Genomic DNA, 15,361 nt, shown 5'->3' on the forward strand with positions numbered 1-15,361 from the left:
GAGTCTCCCACAATGATTTTTTAAATGAAGATATGTCAAAAGGGTCTAACATTTGGAGGTATGTCCACAGTCTTATAAATGGCAGGCATGGTCTAACATGGTCATCCTGTCTTTGCCCCTCAGACAGTCCCCCTCTTCCAGGCCCCTGCTGGCTTAACAGATGAACAAGACATGGATCCTGTCATTGGAGATGTCATGATTACCAGGAAAAGTGGCCATGTAAGTAAAGCAGGACAATGACACTTTGAGGAGGGAGCAGCTAATTTTGCCTGGAAAAGGAGGGAGAGTTATGCAGAGAGTCCAGCCTCACCAGGCAGACAGGGAAGACAAGAACATGTATTCAGCCAAGCGGGCAGGCGCATGATATATTCCAGAAATGGAGACATGTTATGTTTGGCTGAACCTGAGGGAGAGGGGTGGTAGGTGGGGAAGGAATGGCTAAAGATAATAGCAGTGATTAACAAAATCCACATATTGCTTTCTACGTGCCTAACACTTATATGTGCTTAGTGTATTTATTTTTAAATATTTTATTTTTTTGAGACAGAGTCTCACTCTGTTGCTCAGGCAGGAATGCGATGGTGCCATCACAACTTATTGCAGCCTCAATCTCCCAGGCTCAAGTGATCCTCCTGCCTCAACCTCCTGAGTAGCTGGGGCTATAAGTATGTGCCACCATGCCCAACATTTTTTTTTCGAGATGGAGTCTCAATCTGTTGCCAGGCTGGAGTACAGTGGTGTGTTCTCAGCTCACTGCAACCTCCGACTCCTGGGTTCAAGTGATTTTCCCACCTCAGCCTACTGAGTAGCTGAGACTACAGGTGCGAGCCACCACACCCAGCTAATTTTTGTATTTTTAGTAGAGATGGGGTTTCACTGTGTTGGCCAGGGTGGTCTCAATCTCCTGACCTTGTGATCTGCCTGCCTCAGTCTCCCAAAGTGCTGGGATTACGGGTGTAAGCCACCTTACCCAGCATTTTTCTTTTTTTTGGAGAGACAGGGTCTCCCTATGCTGCCCAGGCTGGTCTTGAACTCGGCTCAAGTGATCCTCCTGCCTTGGCCTCCCAAAGTACTGGGATTATGGGCATGAGCCACTGTACCAGGTCTTTATATTTATTTAGGTATGTGGGCTGTTTGTTAATTTATTTAGTTATTACAACAGCCATTGACAGAAGTCATGTCATTATCCCTACTTTAGACTTGTGGAATCTGAGGTGTACAGAGGTTGACTGATTTACCCAATCTAAAAAAAGAGGAAGAGCACTTGGACCCAGGTTCACCTTTATTTATTTATTTATTTATTTATTTATTTATTTATTTATTTTTTATGAAACAGTATCTTGTTCTATTGCCCAAGTTTGAGTACAGTGGTGTGCATCCGCCACTATGCATGGCTAATTTTTTTTAAATGTTATTTTTTTGTGGAGACACAATCTTGCTAGATTGCCCAGGCTGGTCTAGAACTCCTGGCCTCAAGCAATCCTCCCACCTCTGGCCTCCCAAATGTGAGCCTAGGACAGGTTCACATCTTTAACCACAGCCTGGGAAGGTCCCATTGCTCATCTCTTGTTCCTCAGATGGTGGCAATGGGAATAAGTGAGTAGTTGGAAGGGAGAGGTGAGATATTTCTTAGGTCCTGGGATGATCTTGGACAACTGTGTGAACAGTGACAGCAACTGAGTGTGGGTGATCTACACTGAGCACTCTTGAAGCCACAGCAAACAAAACAAAGGGGCAGGTAAGTAATTGTTAAGTGTGGTGCAGACTTGTTCTAAATGCTATAGAGAAATCAGGAGAGAAGTGGAAGATTTCTGTTCATAGAGGAGTTATGACTGGTGTCAAAGGAGCTGTCTTTTGGACACATGAAACAAGGGGTACAATTAGCTGGGCGTGGTGGTGCACACAGCCAGTCCCAGCTACGGGGAGGCCGAAGGAGGAAGATCACTTGAGCCCAGGAGTTTGAGGTTACAGTGAGCTATGATTGTGCCACTGCACTCCAGCCTGGGTGACAGAGTGAGCCCCTCTCAAAACAAAAGCAACAAGAAGTGTAATGTCTGCAAAAGTCTTTTCCATTTTTTCTGTTTGGCTTTATTCCTGTCTATATCCCCAGCACCCAGATCAGAACCTGTTAGGGCCAAGGGACTCATTCTTTTTTTTTTTTTTTTTTTGAGAGTCTTGCTCTGTTGCCCAGGCTGGAGTGCAGTGGTGTGATCTCGGCTCACTGCAACCTCTGCCTCCTGATTCAAGCGATTCTCCTGCCTCAGCCTCCTGGGTAGCTGGGATTGCAGGTGCTCACCACCACACCTGGCTAATTTTTGTATTTTTGGTAGAGATGGGATTTCACCATATTGGCCAGGCTGGTCTCGAACTCCTGACCTCAGGTGATCTGCCCACCTTGGCCTCCCAAAAGGCTGGGATTACAGGCATGAGCCACCACCCCTGGTCAAAGGGACTCATTAATGAGTTAAGTGCATGATTGGTTTTGAGTCAGAGTTTCACTGTCACCCAGGCTGGAGTGTAGTGGTGCAATCAATCATATCTCACTGCAGCCTTGAATTCCTGGGCTCAAGGGATTCTCCCACCTCAGCCTTCTCAATAGCTGGAACTATAATAGCCACACACCACCACGCCTAGCTAATTTTTGTTTTGTTTTGTAGAGATGGGGGTCACACTATATTGCCCAGGCTGCTGTTGATCTCCAGGTCTCAAGCAGTCCTACTTCAGCTTCTCAAAGTGTTGGGATTACAGGCATGAGCCACCATAGCGAGCTGTTTAGTAGATTTAAAAATATATATTGTATGCATTTTTGAATAGAGTGTACAGTCACATGGTTCAAAAGTTAAAAGTTTCAGAAAGCCAAAGAGTGAAATTCCCCTTTCCCCTTATCACTGTCCCCAGTCACCCAGTTTCCCTCCACAGAGGCAACTAGGTTTTACATTTTCTTACTTACTTTCTTTTTTGTTTTGAGAAAGCGTCTCACTCTGTTGCCCAGACTGGAGTAAAGTAGCATGATCTTGTCTCACTGCAACCTCCACCTCCCGGGTTCAAGAGATTCTCCTGCCTCAGCCTCCTGAGTAGCTGGGATCACAGGCACGTGCACCACCATGCCCAGGTAATTTTTGTAATTTTAGTCGAGATGGATTATCACCATGTTGGCCAGGCTGGTCTTGAACGCCTGACTTCAGGTGATCCACCTGCCTTGGTCTCTGAAAAGTGTTGGGATTACAGGCATGAGCCACTGGGCCAGTTTTACATTTTCTGAGATTTCTTGCACAGTTACTGTGTGCATACACAAGCAAATACATATGTGTGTGTGTTACCTTCCACTCCTCCTCTACATTTTTTATATAAACTGTGGTATTGTATACATACTGTTCTGCATTTGGCATTCGTTCACTGTCTATGTCAAGATTATTCTGTATCAGTCCAGAAGGATCTTTTCCAACCTATTTTACTGCTGAATCCACTGCATGGATGTGCCGCACTTTATCCAGTCCTTTACATTGGTCATGTGGGTCTTGTTCTTCCTTGGCTCTTGGAAATAGTATTGCAATGAGGAATGTAAGGATGATGAATGAGAAGATTCTGGGCTAGGGAAGTAAAATGATTTAAAAGCACCACTCTTTTAGACTAACCAGAAATCCCCACCACTCATGGATGTGAAGCAACCCACTGTCAGAATCTGATAGCCTGAAAAGTGGCCCAGTCTAATGAAAGAAAGACAGTGGGCTTTGGGGCCAGACAAACTTGAATCCCATTCTTGTTCTACTCCTGATGACTTGCATTCCCCTGGCTAACTTACCAAATTCCTTTTCAGTTTTTCACATCTAAATAGGGGATGATGATGCTCCTAGACTATAAAAATTAAATAAGACAATGAATATTAATAAATCGCTAAGGTGCATGGTACACAGAAGGGAATTTATTCCTGCCTTCATCTCATTGTGCTGTTGTGCCGTAGACTTCTGAATTCTCTTTCTCATTCTTCTCTTCTCATTGTTCTCTCTGCCCCTTTATTCCACTTACCTTGACAAGAGCAATTGAATAATCTGGAGGGCTATGACATGGATAAAACTTGAAGACATTACACTAAGTGGAAAAAGCCAGTCACAAAGACCCACGTATTCTATGAGTCCACTCATATGAAATGTGCAGAAAAGGCAAATCTATAGATTGATGGTTTCCCAGGATTGGGGGTTGAGGGAAAATGGGGAGTGACCACTAATGAGTACATTTGTTTTCCTTTTGAGGTGACGAGAGAGTTTTTGTTTGTTTGTTTGTTTGTTTTTAATAGTGCTGGGGTTTCACCATATTGCTCAGGCTGATCTCAAACTCGTGACCTCAGGTGATTTGCCCATCTCAGCCTCCCAAAGTGCTGGGATTACAGGCGTGAGCCACCGCGCCCAGTTGAGAGAGTTTTAAAATTGACGTGGTTGCATAACATTCAATATACTAAAATTCACTGAATTGCACATTTTGAATGGGTACATTTTAAGACATGTGAATTAAAACCTCAGTAAAGTGTTTATTTAAAAAAAAATGCTCCTGGCTAGGAGCAGTGGTTCACACCTATAATCCCAGCACTTTGGGAGGCAGAGACAGGAGGATCTCTTGAACCCAGCAGTTCAAGAGCAGTCTGTGCAACATAGGAAGACCCCATCTCTACAAAAAGTTTAAAAATTACCTGGCATGGTGACACACACCTGTAATCCCAGGTACTTGGAGGCTGAGGTGGGAGGATCACTTGAGCCGTGGAGGTCGAGGCTGCAATGAGCCATGATCACACCACTGCACTCCAGTCTGGGCAGCATAACAAGATCCTGTCACACACACACACACAAAAAGGTCCAACAGGAAGGTAGAAGAGAAAGAAAGGACAGGATTCTGGAGCAACAGATAAGACTGCACACAAGCTACAGGTCTCAGATAGCGCTATGCATCACAGGGCCTCAGTTTGAGTCCTGGCTCTGCCTCCAGCTGACTGTGTAACCTTGGAAAAGCTCTTTCACCTCTCTGTACTTTGTTTGCCTCATTTAAAAATAAAATGAAGTGAAAATAGGGAGGTGGAACTTGATGACCTAGGGTCTCTTTTCTGACTAAAAGTCTGCAATTTGCCCCCTGCCTCAGGCTGCGGGAGGAGAGGTGAGGGGAAGCTGGAGATAGGAGGAGAGCAGAGATCCTTGCAGGGCCTGTCCCTCCTCTCTGCCCGGCCTGCACCCTGCCCTCCCCTTGAACCCTAGGCCTTTGTTCAGCTTCCCCCAACACTGGAAGTCACGCATGCAGGGGAGAGTATGAGGGTGGGTCGGGTCATGAGGAGGCTGGGACAGGAGTCACACTGTCCAAGACTATTCCGTTTTCTAGGAGAGATTATAGACCTTGGGAAGGAAGCAACTGGAAAAATGAGTGAAGAACCAAGGCAAATGCTCCAGGCAGATAGGTGGTTTTTCCATCTACTTATAGTGTGAACTTTTCCATTATTAGGGGCAAGTAGTATCCTTTATTTTTTTTTTCTTTTGAGACAGATATGCTCCACCACGCTCAGCTAGTTTTTGTATTTTTAGTAGAGACAGGGTTTTGCCATGTTGCCCAGGCTGGTCTCGAACCCCTCAGCTCAAACAATCTACTGCCTCAGTCTCCCAAAGTGTTGGGATCACAAGTGTGAGCCACTGCACCCAACCAGTAGCATCCTTTAATATATGGTAGTGAGCTGTACTCAATTAGGTATGTGCCTCTCAATTTTTTATTGTGGTAAAATACACATAAAATGTTGCATTTTAACCTTTTTTAAAATGTATAGTTCAGTGGCATTAAATATATTCACATGGTTACATAACTACTACCACCATCTATCTGTTTTTAAATTTTTATAATGAAGTATAAGGCCAAGAGCAGTGGCTCACACCTGTAATCCCACTACTTTGGGAGGCCAAGGCAGGCAGATCACCTGAGGTCAAGTACAAAATTAGCTGGGCGAGGCGGCTCACGCCTGTAATCCCAACTATGCTTGAACCTGGGAGGTGGAGGCTGCAGTGAGTCAAGATTGCGCCACTGCACTTCAGCCTGGGCAACAAAGCAGGATTCCATCTTCCCACCAAAAAAAAAAAAAAAAAAAAGAAAAAAAGAAGTATAATATACGTAAAGTGCAGGAATCTTAAGTGTTCACCCCCGTCCGTTTTTACATTTGTATGTATCCATATAACTGTCACTCAGATAATGATACTATTTACAGCACACCAGAAGTCTTCCTCTGCTCCTTCTCATCAATTATGTTTTTGTTTTTGCTAAATTTAAGTCTTTGCTCGAACAAAAAACAAAACATGGTTCTTCTGCAGGCAACTTAAGTGGTTTTGCAAATTGCATAGTCAGTACCTCAATGTTTCATTCTTGAAGGTTCAAGTCCCAGTGTACTCTGGCAGGAAGGCACTGTGCTAGCACAGCGAACACGCTGCTCTGCAGAGAATCTGCTCTCCTCCAGTTGGATGGAATCACCCTGTTGCGCATCCCAGGGCCAGTTTCCAGATTAAAGAATTCTGAATGTGCTCTAAATTGTCACTGTAGATGAGACAATGGTAACAATCCTTTTGCTAAACAAAATGCAGAAGACACTTCTTTTTTTTTTTTTTTTTTGAGATGGAGTTTCGCTCTTGTTAACCAGGCTGGAGTGCAATGGCACGATCTCTGCTCACCGCAACCTCCGCCTCCTGGGTTCAGGCAATTCTCCTGCCTCAGCCTCCTGAGTAGCTGGGATTACAGGCATGCGCCACCGTGCCCAGCTAATTTTTTGTATTAGTAGAGCCGGGGTTTCACCATGTTGACCAGGATGGTCATTATCTCTTGACCTCGTGATCCACCCGCCTCAGCCTCCCAAAGTGCTGGGATTACAGGCTTGAGCCACCGCGCCCGGCCAGAAGACACATTTTACTCCCTGCCAGGTAATTTACTAGGGAAGGCATCTCCACCTATGCCCCATCAGAGACTTCAAAATATTTGCTGGTTCTGTAGCTGGATTAGAAATGACATTTTATCCCACTTTATCATTCTGTAACAAAAGCTGAAAGCTACGGAAGGTTAGCATTAGCCTGTGATTTATTTTTCTTTCCAGTATTTAAATTTGGGCTGGTTGTGGGTGAAGGGGGAAGCATAGGAGTTAGAGTATAATTCGTCAGACTAAGAAAGAAACCAATAGGAAACTGGGGAAAATAGATAATAAAGGACACTTGAAGAAGGAAAAATTGGAAAAGGATCATAAAAATTCCAGAGAAGGAGAGGTTACACAGCTCTATTCAGGAAATCCAGAAGAAGGCAAAAACAAACACTACCCTACCGCTGCCCCCGATCTTCACCTCCACCTTTTCTACCTGCAAATTGACTCTCAGCATTTCTTACCTTTTCCTGAAGCCCTGTAAAATCCCGTGTGCTTTATTCACTGCAAGTGAAAAAAGAGCCTAACACAAGTGCCAGGGACATGGCAAACAGTCAAGAATCAGGAAGCCATAGATAAAGGAACCAGCTAGAAAGGCCCACATCCTAACTGGAGAAAAGGGCCAATGCAGGGAGGATAGGAGGTAAGGAAGAGGGTCACTAGGGAGACGGTCACCTATTCAGAGTGAAAATAGTGCTGGCACTTCCAAGCATAGGTACCTAGAAAAAGAGAAATAAGCCATAGGGGATTCTTTTTTTTTTTTTTTTGAGATGGTCTTGCTCTGTCACCCAGGCTGGAGTGCAGTGATGAGATTTCAGCTCACTGCAGCCTCCGCCTCCTGGATTCAAGCGATTCTCCTGCCTCATCCTCCCGAGCAGCTGGGACTATAGGTGCCTACTACCATACCCGGCTAATTTTGGTATTTTTAGTAGAGATGGAGTTTCACCATGTTGGCCAGGCTGGTCTCGAACTGCTGACCTCGTGATCCACCCACCTCAGCCTCCCAAAGTGCTGGGTTTATAGGCATGAACCATAGTGTCCAGCATTTTTTTTTTTTTTTTTAAGTAAGAGAAATGAACACTTGGAATGGGACAGAATTAGCCAGGGATTATGAAGGAAAAGACTTTTCATTAACTCTACAGGAGCAAGGCAAAATAGAATCTAAGAAAATTAAAGAAAAGGAAAGCAAGGAGTATGTTGGGATTATTTATTTATTTATTTAATGGTTTATTAAATTTATTATTTTATTTTTAAATTTAAATTTTATTTATATTAAATTTATTTATTAATTCTATTTATTTAATGGTTTATTTATTAAATTTATTAAGAGATGGAGCCTTGCTCTGTCGCCCAGGCTGGAGTGCAGTGGTACAATCTCAGCTCACTGTAACCTCCACCTTCCAGGTTCAAGCCATTCTCCCATCTCAGCCTCCCAAGTAGCTGGAACTACCCAGCTAATTTTTTTCCATTTTTAGTAGAGATGGAGTTTCACCATGTTGGTCAGACTGATCTCAAACTCCTGACCTCGTGATCTGCCCACCTCGGCTTCCCAAAGTGCCGGGATTACAGGTGTGAACCACTGTGCCCAGCCATGCCTAGCTAATTTTTAAATTTTTGGAGAGATGGGGTCTCACTGTGCTGCCCAGGCTGGTCTCAAACTCCTGGCCTCAAGCAGTCCACCTACCTCAGCCCCCTATAGTGCTGAGATTATAGGTGTGAGCCACTGTACCCAGCCTAAAAATAACTTTCATAAAGTATAATTTATAAATCATAAAGTTCACCTGATTCAAGTGTAGAATTAGATGATTGTTAGTAAATGTACAAGTTGTGCTTTCTAAGACTGTAGTCACAGTGTTAGAACATTTCATCACTCCAGTGAGATTCCCTTCATTCATTTACAGTCATTGGCTATCCTTCCTACCAGCCCAAGGTAGTCACTAATCTACTTTCTCTCTCTAACATTTACCTTTCTTGGATATTTCGTGAAAATGAAATGATACAATGTGGAGACTTTGGAACCTGCCTTCTTTTACTTAACGTAGTGGTTTTGTGGTTCATCCATACTGATGTGGAATACCACATTTTGTCTCTGTTAACCAGTTGATGGACATTTGGATTGTTTCCATGTTTTTGGTGTGATGAATGAAGCTGCTGTAAGTCTTTGTAAAGGCACGTGTTTTCATTTCTCTTGGCTAGATACCTAGGAGTGGAATTGCTAGGTTATAGGGTAATTTTATATTTAATGTTTTAAGAAACTACCAGATAGTTTTCCAAAGTGACTATACTGGCTGGGTGTGGTGGGTCACACCTGTCATCCTAGGACTTTGGGAGGCTGAGGCGGGCAGATCACCTGAGTTCAGGAGTTTGAGACCAGCCTGGCCAATATGGAGAAACTCCGTCTCTACAAAAAATACAAAAATTAGCCAGGCGTGGTGGTGGGCACCTATGATCCCAGCTACTTGGGAGGCTGAGGCAGGAGAATCGCTTGAATCTGGGAGGTGGAGGTTGCTGTGAGCCAAGGTCCTGTCATCGCACACCAGCCTGGGTGATGGCGAAACTCTGTCTCAAAACAAAAACAAAAACAAAGTGGCTACACCATTTTACATTCCCACCAGCAATGTATGCGGGATCTAGTTTCTCTGCCTCCTCCACAACACTTACTATTGTCTGTATTTTTTATTGTAGTGATCCCAGTTGGTGTAAAGTATATCTCATTGTGCTTTTAATTTTTGTTTCCCTAAGGCTAATGATGCTGAGCATCTTTTATGTACTTATTAATTATTCCTATACCTTATTTGGTAATCTATTAAAATTATTTGCTATCTTAATATGATATTGTTTGTCTTCTTCTTACTGAGTTTTAAGAGTTCTTATTCTAGGCCAGACACGGTGGCTCATGCCTGTAATCTCAGCACCTTGGGAGGCTGAGGCAGGAGGATTACTTGAGCCCAGGAGTTTCAAGAACAGCCTGGGCAACATAGTGAGATCCCATCTCTACTAAAGATAAGAAATTAGCCAGGTGTGGTGGCATGCACTTGTGGGCCTAGCTGCTCAGGAAGCTGAGGCAGGGGGATCGCTTGAGCCCAGGACGTCAAAGCTGCAGTGAGCCATGATCATGCCACTGCACTCCAGCCTAGACAACAGAGCAAGATCCTCTCTGGAAAGGAGAGGAGGGGAAGGGAGGGGAGGGGAGGGGAGGGGAGGGTAGGAGAGGAGAAAGGAAAGGAAAGGAAAAGAAAAGAAAAGAAAAACCATGCGCAGTGGCTCATCCCTGTAATCCCAGCACTTTGGGAGACCAAGGCAGGCAGATCACTCGAAGTCAGAAGTTCGAGACTATCCTAGCCAACATGGCAAAACCCCATCTCTACTAAAAATACAAAAAATTACCCAGGCGTGGTGGCATGCACCTGTAATCCTAGCTACTAGGAAGGCTGAGGCAGGAGAATCGCTTGAACCCAGGAAGCAGAGGTTGCAGTGAGGTGAGATTGTGCCACTGTACTCCAGCCTGGGAAGAGTTTTAAAACTAGCTTTCTGAAGTAATATTTGAATGTATATCTCATGAAAAATAATTTAAATCTGGTAATCAGCTTATAATGAGAATAAGAATGCTAATATTTATTAAACTGGCACTTGGCTGAACTCTTTAGATGAACAAATCTCACTTAATCAAAATACCCAACCTCTGGAGCAATCACTGTTACTATCATTGTGTTAAAGATGGGGGAACTGAGGCACTGAGAGGATAAGTAAAGGGATGAAGTAGGGGTTGTAACCCAGGCAGTCTGAAATGGGAGTGCACGTATGCTCAGTCATGATATACTCACTCCATGGTGGGTAATACTAAAACTTCAGGCTCCAGAATTTTGTGAGCCTCATCTGAATGCACAATATGCTGAATATACAGTTGGAGAGGAAAGGATAAGTTGATTGCTTCTGGAGGTGATTTTTATTTATTTATTTATTTATTTTTTAGAGACAGGGTCATCCTTGTCGCCCAGGCTGGAGTGCAGTGCTGTGATTACAGCTCACTGCAGCTTCAAACTTCTGATTCTCAGTTATTCGCTGGGAGCTAGCTGTGGATCAGTAAGTCTTAAGTGATTTTTAGGTCTTACCTGTATAAAAGTTTTTCCTTTCTTTTTTTCTCCCCCTTTTCTGAGGCAGAGTCTCACTCTGTCACCCAGGCTGGAGTGCAGCGGTGCGATCTCGGCTAACTGCAACTTCCACTTCCCAGGTTCAAGCGAGTCTCCTGTCTCAGCCTCCCCAGTACCTGGGATTACAGGTGCCTGCTACCATGCCTGGCTAATTTTTTATATTTTTAGTAGAAGCAGGGTTTTGCCATGTCTTGAACTCCTGACCTCAGTTGATTTTCCCGCCTCGGCCTCCCAAAGTGCTGGGATTACAGGCATGAGCCACTGTGCCCAGCCAAAAGTTTTTTTCATAGCTCTCTAGGGTACCTAAAATTTCTACCTTTGATAATTGTATGTTTTGGGATGAAGCATTAGCATTAGCACTGCGAAGTCCTTGGTGAAAAATTTATCTTAGCATAACATTTCTTTTCTTTTCTTTTTTTTTTTTTTTTTGAGACAGAATCTCACTCTGTTGCCCAGGCTGCAGTGCAGTGGTACAGTCTCAGCTTGCTGCAACCTTTGCCTTCTGGGTTCAAGTGATTCTTGTGACTTAGCCTCAGCCTCCCCAGTAGCTGGGATTGCAGGTATGTGCCACCATGCCCAGCTAATTTTTGTATTTTTAGTAGAGACAGAGTTTTACCATGTTGACCAGGCTGGTCTCGAAGTACTGACCTCAAGTGATCTGCCCACCTTGGCCTCCCAAAGTGCTGGGATTACAGGTGTGAGCCACCACGCCCAGCCCATAGTATTTCATTGAATGTGAATCTAGGCCTCGTCTTTCTGAATGATTATAAACTTCAAGATGGTTGGAATCATGTTTTCTTTTACGTGCATTGGGTTTCTGGGCTTATGGTCTGTGAAGCCTTATCTGTTGGAAAGGCAATCTAGGTTGAGGGTATGTTCCTCCAGAAAAGTTTTGCATTTGCTTCTGCCAGCTATTCCCAATGGTATTAACAGCCCATAACCACTTCTTGACATTAATATCTTAGCCCTCACAGGTAGTTATTTATTTATTTATTTTTTTGAGACGGAGTCTTGCTCTGTCGCCTAGGCTGGAGCATGGTGGTTGGCGCGATCTCGGCTCACTGCAACCTCTGCCTCCTGGGTTCAAGCAATTCTCCTGCCTCAGCCTCCCGAGTAGCTGGGACTACAAGTGCATGCCACCATGCCCAGCTAATTTTAGCATTTTTTTTTTTTGAGACGGAGTTTCGCTCGTTACCCAGGCTGGAGTGCAATGGCGCGATCTCGGCTCACCGCAACCTCCGCCTCCTGGGTTCAGGCAATTCTCCTGCCTCAGCCTCCTGAGTAGCTGGGATTACAGGCACGCGCCACCATGCCCAGCTAATTTTTTGTATTAGTAGAGACGGGGTTTCACCATGTTGACCAGGATGGTCTCGATCTATTAACCTCGTGATCCACCCGCCTCGGCCTCCCAAAGTGCTGGGATTACAGGCTTGAGCCACCGCGCCCGGCCTAATTTTAGCATTTTTAATAGAGATGATGTTTCACCATGTTGGCCAGGATAGTCTCAATCTTTTGACCTCCTCACAGGTTGTTTAACTTCTAGCCCTAAAGCTCTGTGAAGATAGGTTTGTGGTTACAGATTCTCATGGAAGATGTCATCCCCATATCCTGTCCCATGCATCCAAAGCCAAGGCCCAGGCAGACAAGCTCCTTCCTCATCTTTCTTGGCCAATGGGTGTGATTTTCTAGTCCACTCTTTCATTCAGGATGTATCCCTTTGAAAGCCCCAGCTTTGTGTTGGTTACCAATTCCAACTCCTTTTTAGGAAAAGCCAAAGGCCTTGTCTCCTGGACCTGTGAGACCCTTAAAACCCAAGTCCCTTGATCACTAAACAGGTGCCACCCACACTAGGGTACCCAAAGTGTCCATTTTCTTACTTTCAGTTTTTTTAGCTGCTTCTTTTTGTTTAACCTCTGGGGATTTCCTTCATTTTCTCGTGAGATCAGCCATGTATTTATGGGACATTTACAATATTTTACTCACAATGGATAGGTCTTTTGTTGTGGTGAGTTGTTCAAAGTATCTACCTTGCCATTTTGTTGGAAATGGAAGTCTGCCAAAAACCACATTTCTGTGTCTTTGCACTTTCTTCAATACCCAACACTGTATTGTATACAGATTGATTGCTTAATCGTAAATAATGATTGAATGAATAGCCATGCTATTCCCAAGGGATAACATATCATTACATGACAATACATTTGATTATCCTATTTTAATTTTGCACTGACTCCAGATTCATTCCCCTAACAGATACAATACATCTAAGATAGGGGAGATTTAGTGGAAAATAGGGAATAGGTGAAAGAAAAGGACAAGATTCAAAAGTCAGGCCCAGGCAGGTCCTTGGTAGGTTAGGGAAAGGGACAGGCTGTCAGGTAGCAGGTCACTGTCATTTCATTAGAGGGAGGGGCTTCTGGGAACCCAGTCCCAACTTTTGCAAATTATTATATGGAGGATGGTTTCTTGAGTATCCCTTTTCCATGTATAAAGTCTCTAAAAGTTTGATAAGAAAATGTGGTAGTGTGTGAACAGAAGTTAAGCTTGCTTTCCTTAATTTTCTTTTTTTTAAGAAAAAAGGGTCCTTTTGGGAAAATTAGGAAGGAAAATAAACTCCATATTTTCTCTTCAAATGTGTGAGTGGTGAGATTTAGAAGGGGCAGACATGTTTACTAACTTTTTTTATTTTTTGAAACAGAGTCTCGTTCTATTGCCCAGGCTGGAGTGCAGTGGCGTGATCTCAGCTCACTGCAACCTCCACCTCCCCATTCAAGTGATTCTCCTGCCTCAGCCTCCTGAGCAGCTGAGACTACAGGTGCACACCACCACGCCTAGCAGATTTTTGTATTTTTAGTAGAGATGGTGTTTCACCATATTGGCCAGGCTGGTCTCAAGCTCCTGACCTTGTGATCTACCCACCTCGGCCTCCCAAAGTGCTGGTATTACAGGTGTGAGCCACCGCACCTGGCCATTTACTTTTTTTTTTTTTTTTTTTGAGATGGAGTCTCACACTGTTGCCCAGGCTGTAGTGCAGTGACAATCTCAGCTCACTGTAATCTCTGCCTCCTGTGTTCAAGCAGTCTCCTGCCTCAGCCTCCCAAGTAGCTGGGACTACAGGTGCATGCCACCACGCCCAGCTAATTTTTTTGTATTTTTTTAGTAGAGATGGGTTTTCACCATGTTGGCCAGGATGGTCTTGATCTCCCGACCTTGTGATCCACCTGCCTCGGCCTCCCAAAGTGCTGGGATTACAGCTGTGAGCCACCGTGCCCGCTCCATTTACTAACTTTTAATAAAAATATTTGTTGAACACCACTGAGTGCCAAGCCGTGTGCTGGACATAGGGCTATAGCTAAGAACACGGAATGAAGGCCTGGCTCTGTGGTACTTCCATTCCAGGAGCAGAGACAGACGTTTTACAGATAGTCACAGAAAGAAATGTATATATACAGATTATGAAGTGTGTTAGGAAGGCAAGTCCATTAAAGAATGTGGTGAAAGACTATAACCTGGGCTTGGTAGGGAAGGGGAATCAAGGCTTCTTTGCCAAGCTCCGTGGCTCATGCCTGTAATTCCAGCATTTCGGAAGGCTGAGGTGGGCGGATCATGAGGTCAAGAGATCGAGACCATCCTGGCCAACATGGAGAAACCCTGTCTTTATTAAAAATACAAAAATTAGCTAGGTGTGGTGGCGCATGCCTGTAGTCACAGCTATTCCAGAGGCTGAGGCAGGAGAATAGCTTGAACTCAGGAGGCGGAGGTTGCAGTGAGCTGAGATTTCACCACTGTACCCCAGCTCCATCTCAAAAAAAAAAAAAGAAAAAGAAAAAAGGAAAAAAAGAAAGGCTTCTCAGAGGAAGCAGCTCTACAGAGAGACCAGAAGGATGGGCCCGTGTTAGGCCAACAGCGTAAAGAACAAACAGTGGGGTGAACAGCCTGTGTGCAGTTTCTCATTAGTAATACATTTATTTGCAGAAAATACTGAAGCTTTTGCTTCATTACCTGCCATGTGGTGGCATGCAATGGCTCACTGATTGTTTTCCTTGAGCTGGGCAGGCTGGCATCATCATCCCCACTTTCAGGATGAAGGTAGCAAGGCTCTGAGTTGCCTGGCTACCTGCGAAGGTCACATATCTTAGAGTCATGGAGACCAGACATGGTCCGCTCACGCCTGTAATCCCAGAACTTTGGAAGGCCGAGGCAGGCAGATCACTTGAGGCCAGGAGTTGGAGACCAGCCTGGCCAACATGGTGAAACCCTGTCTCTAATAAAATACAAAAACTAGCCA

The 15,361-nt window shown here is 44.3% G+C and overlaps 1 long non-coding RNA gene across 1 annotated transcript in view; it reads left to right on the forward strand.

The window, feature by feature from the left end:
* The window catches only part of LOC135268624 (uncharacterized), a 72,149-nt gene that overhangs the window by 2,482 nt on the left and 54,306 nt on the right, over positions 1–15,361 (forward strand). The window contains exon 2 of the long non-coding RNA XR_010336920.1: positions 124–219. This is a non-coding gene — a long non-coding RNA (uncharacterized LOC135268624). The remainder of the gene's footprint in view (positions 1–123; positions 220–15,361) is intronic.

The sequence above is a fragment of the Aotus nancymaae genome, unplaced genomic scaffold (genome assembly GCF_030222135.1).
Source record: "Aotus nancymaae isolate 86718 unplaced genomic scaffold, 86718_ANA_hifiasm-v0.15.2.pri h1tg000041l, whole genome shotgun sequence".
Taxonomy (NCBI): Eukaryota; Metazoa; Chordata; class Mammalia; order Primates; family Aotidae; genus Aotus; species Aotus nancymaae.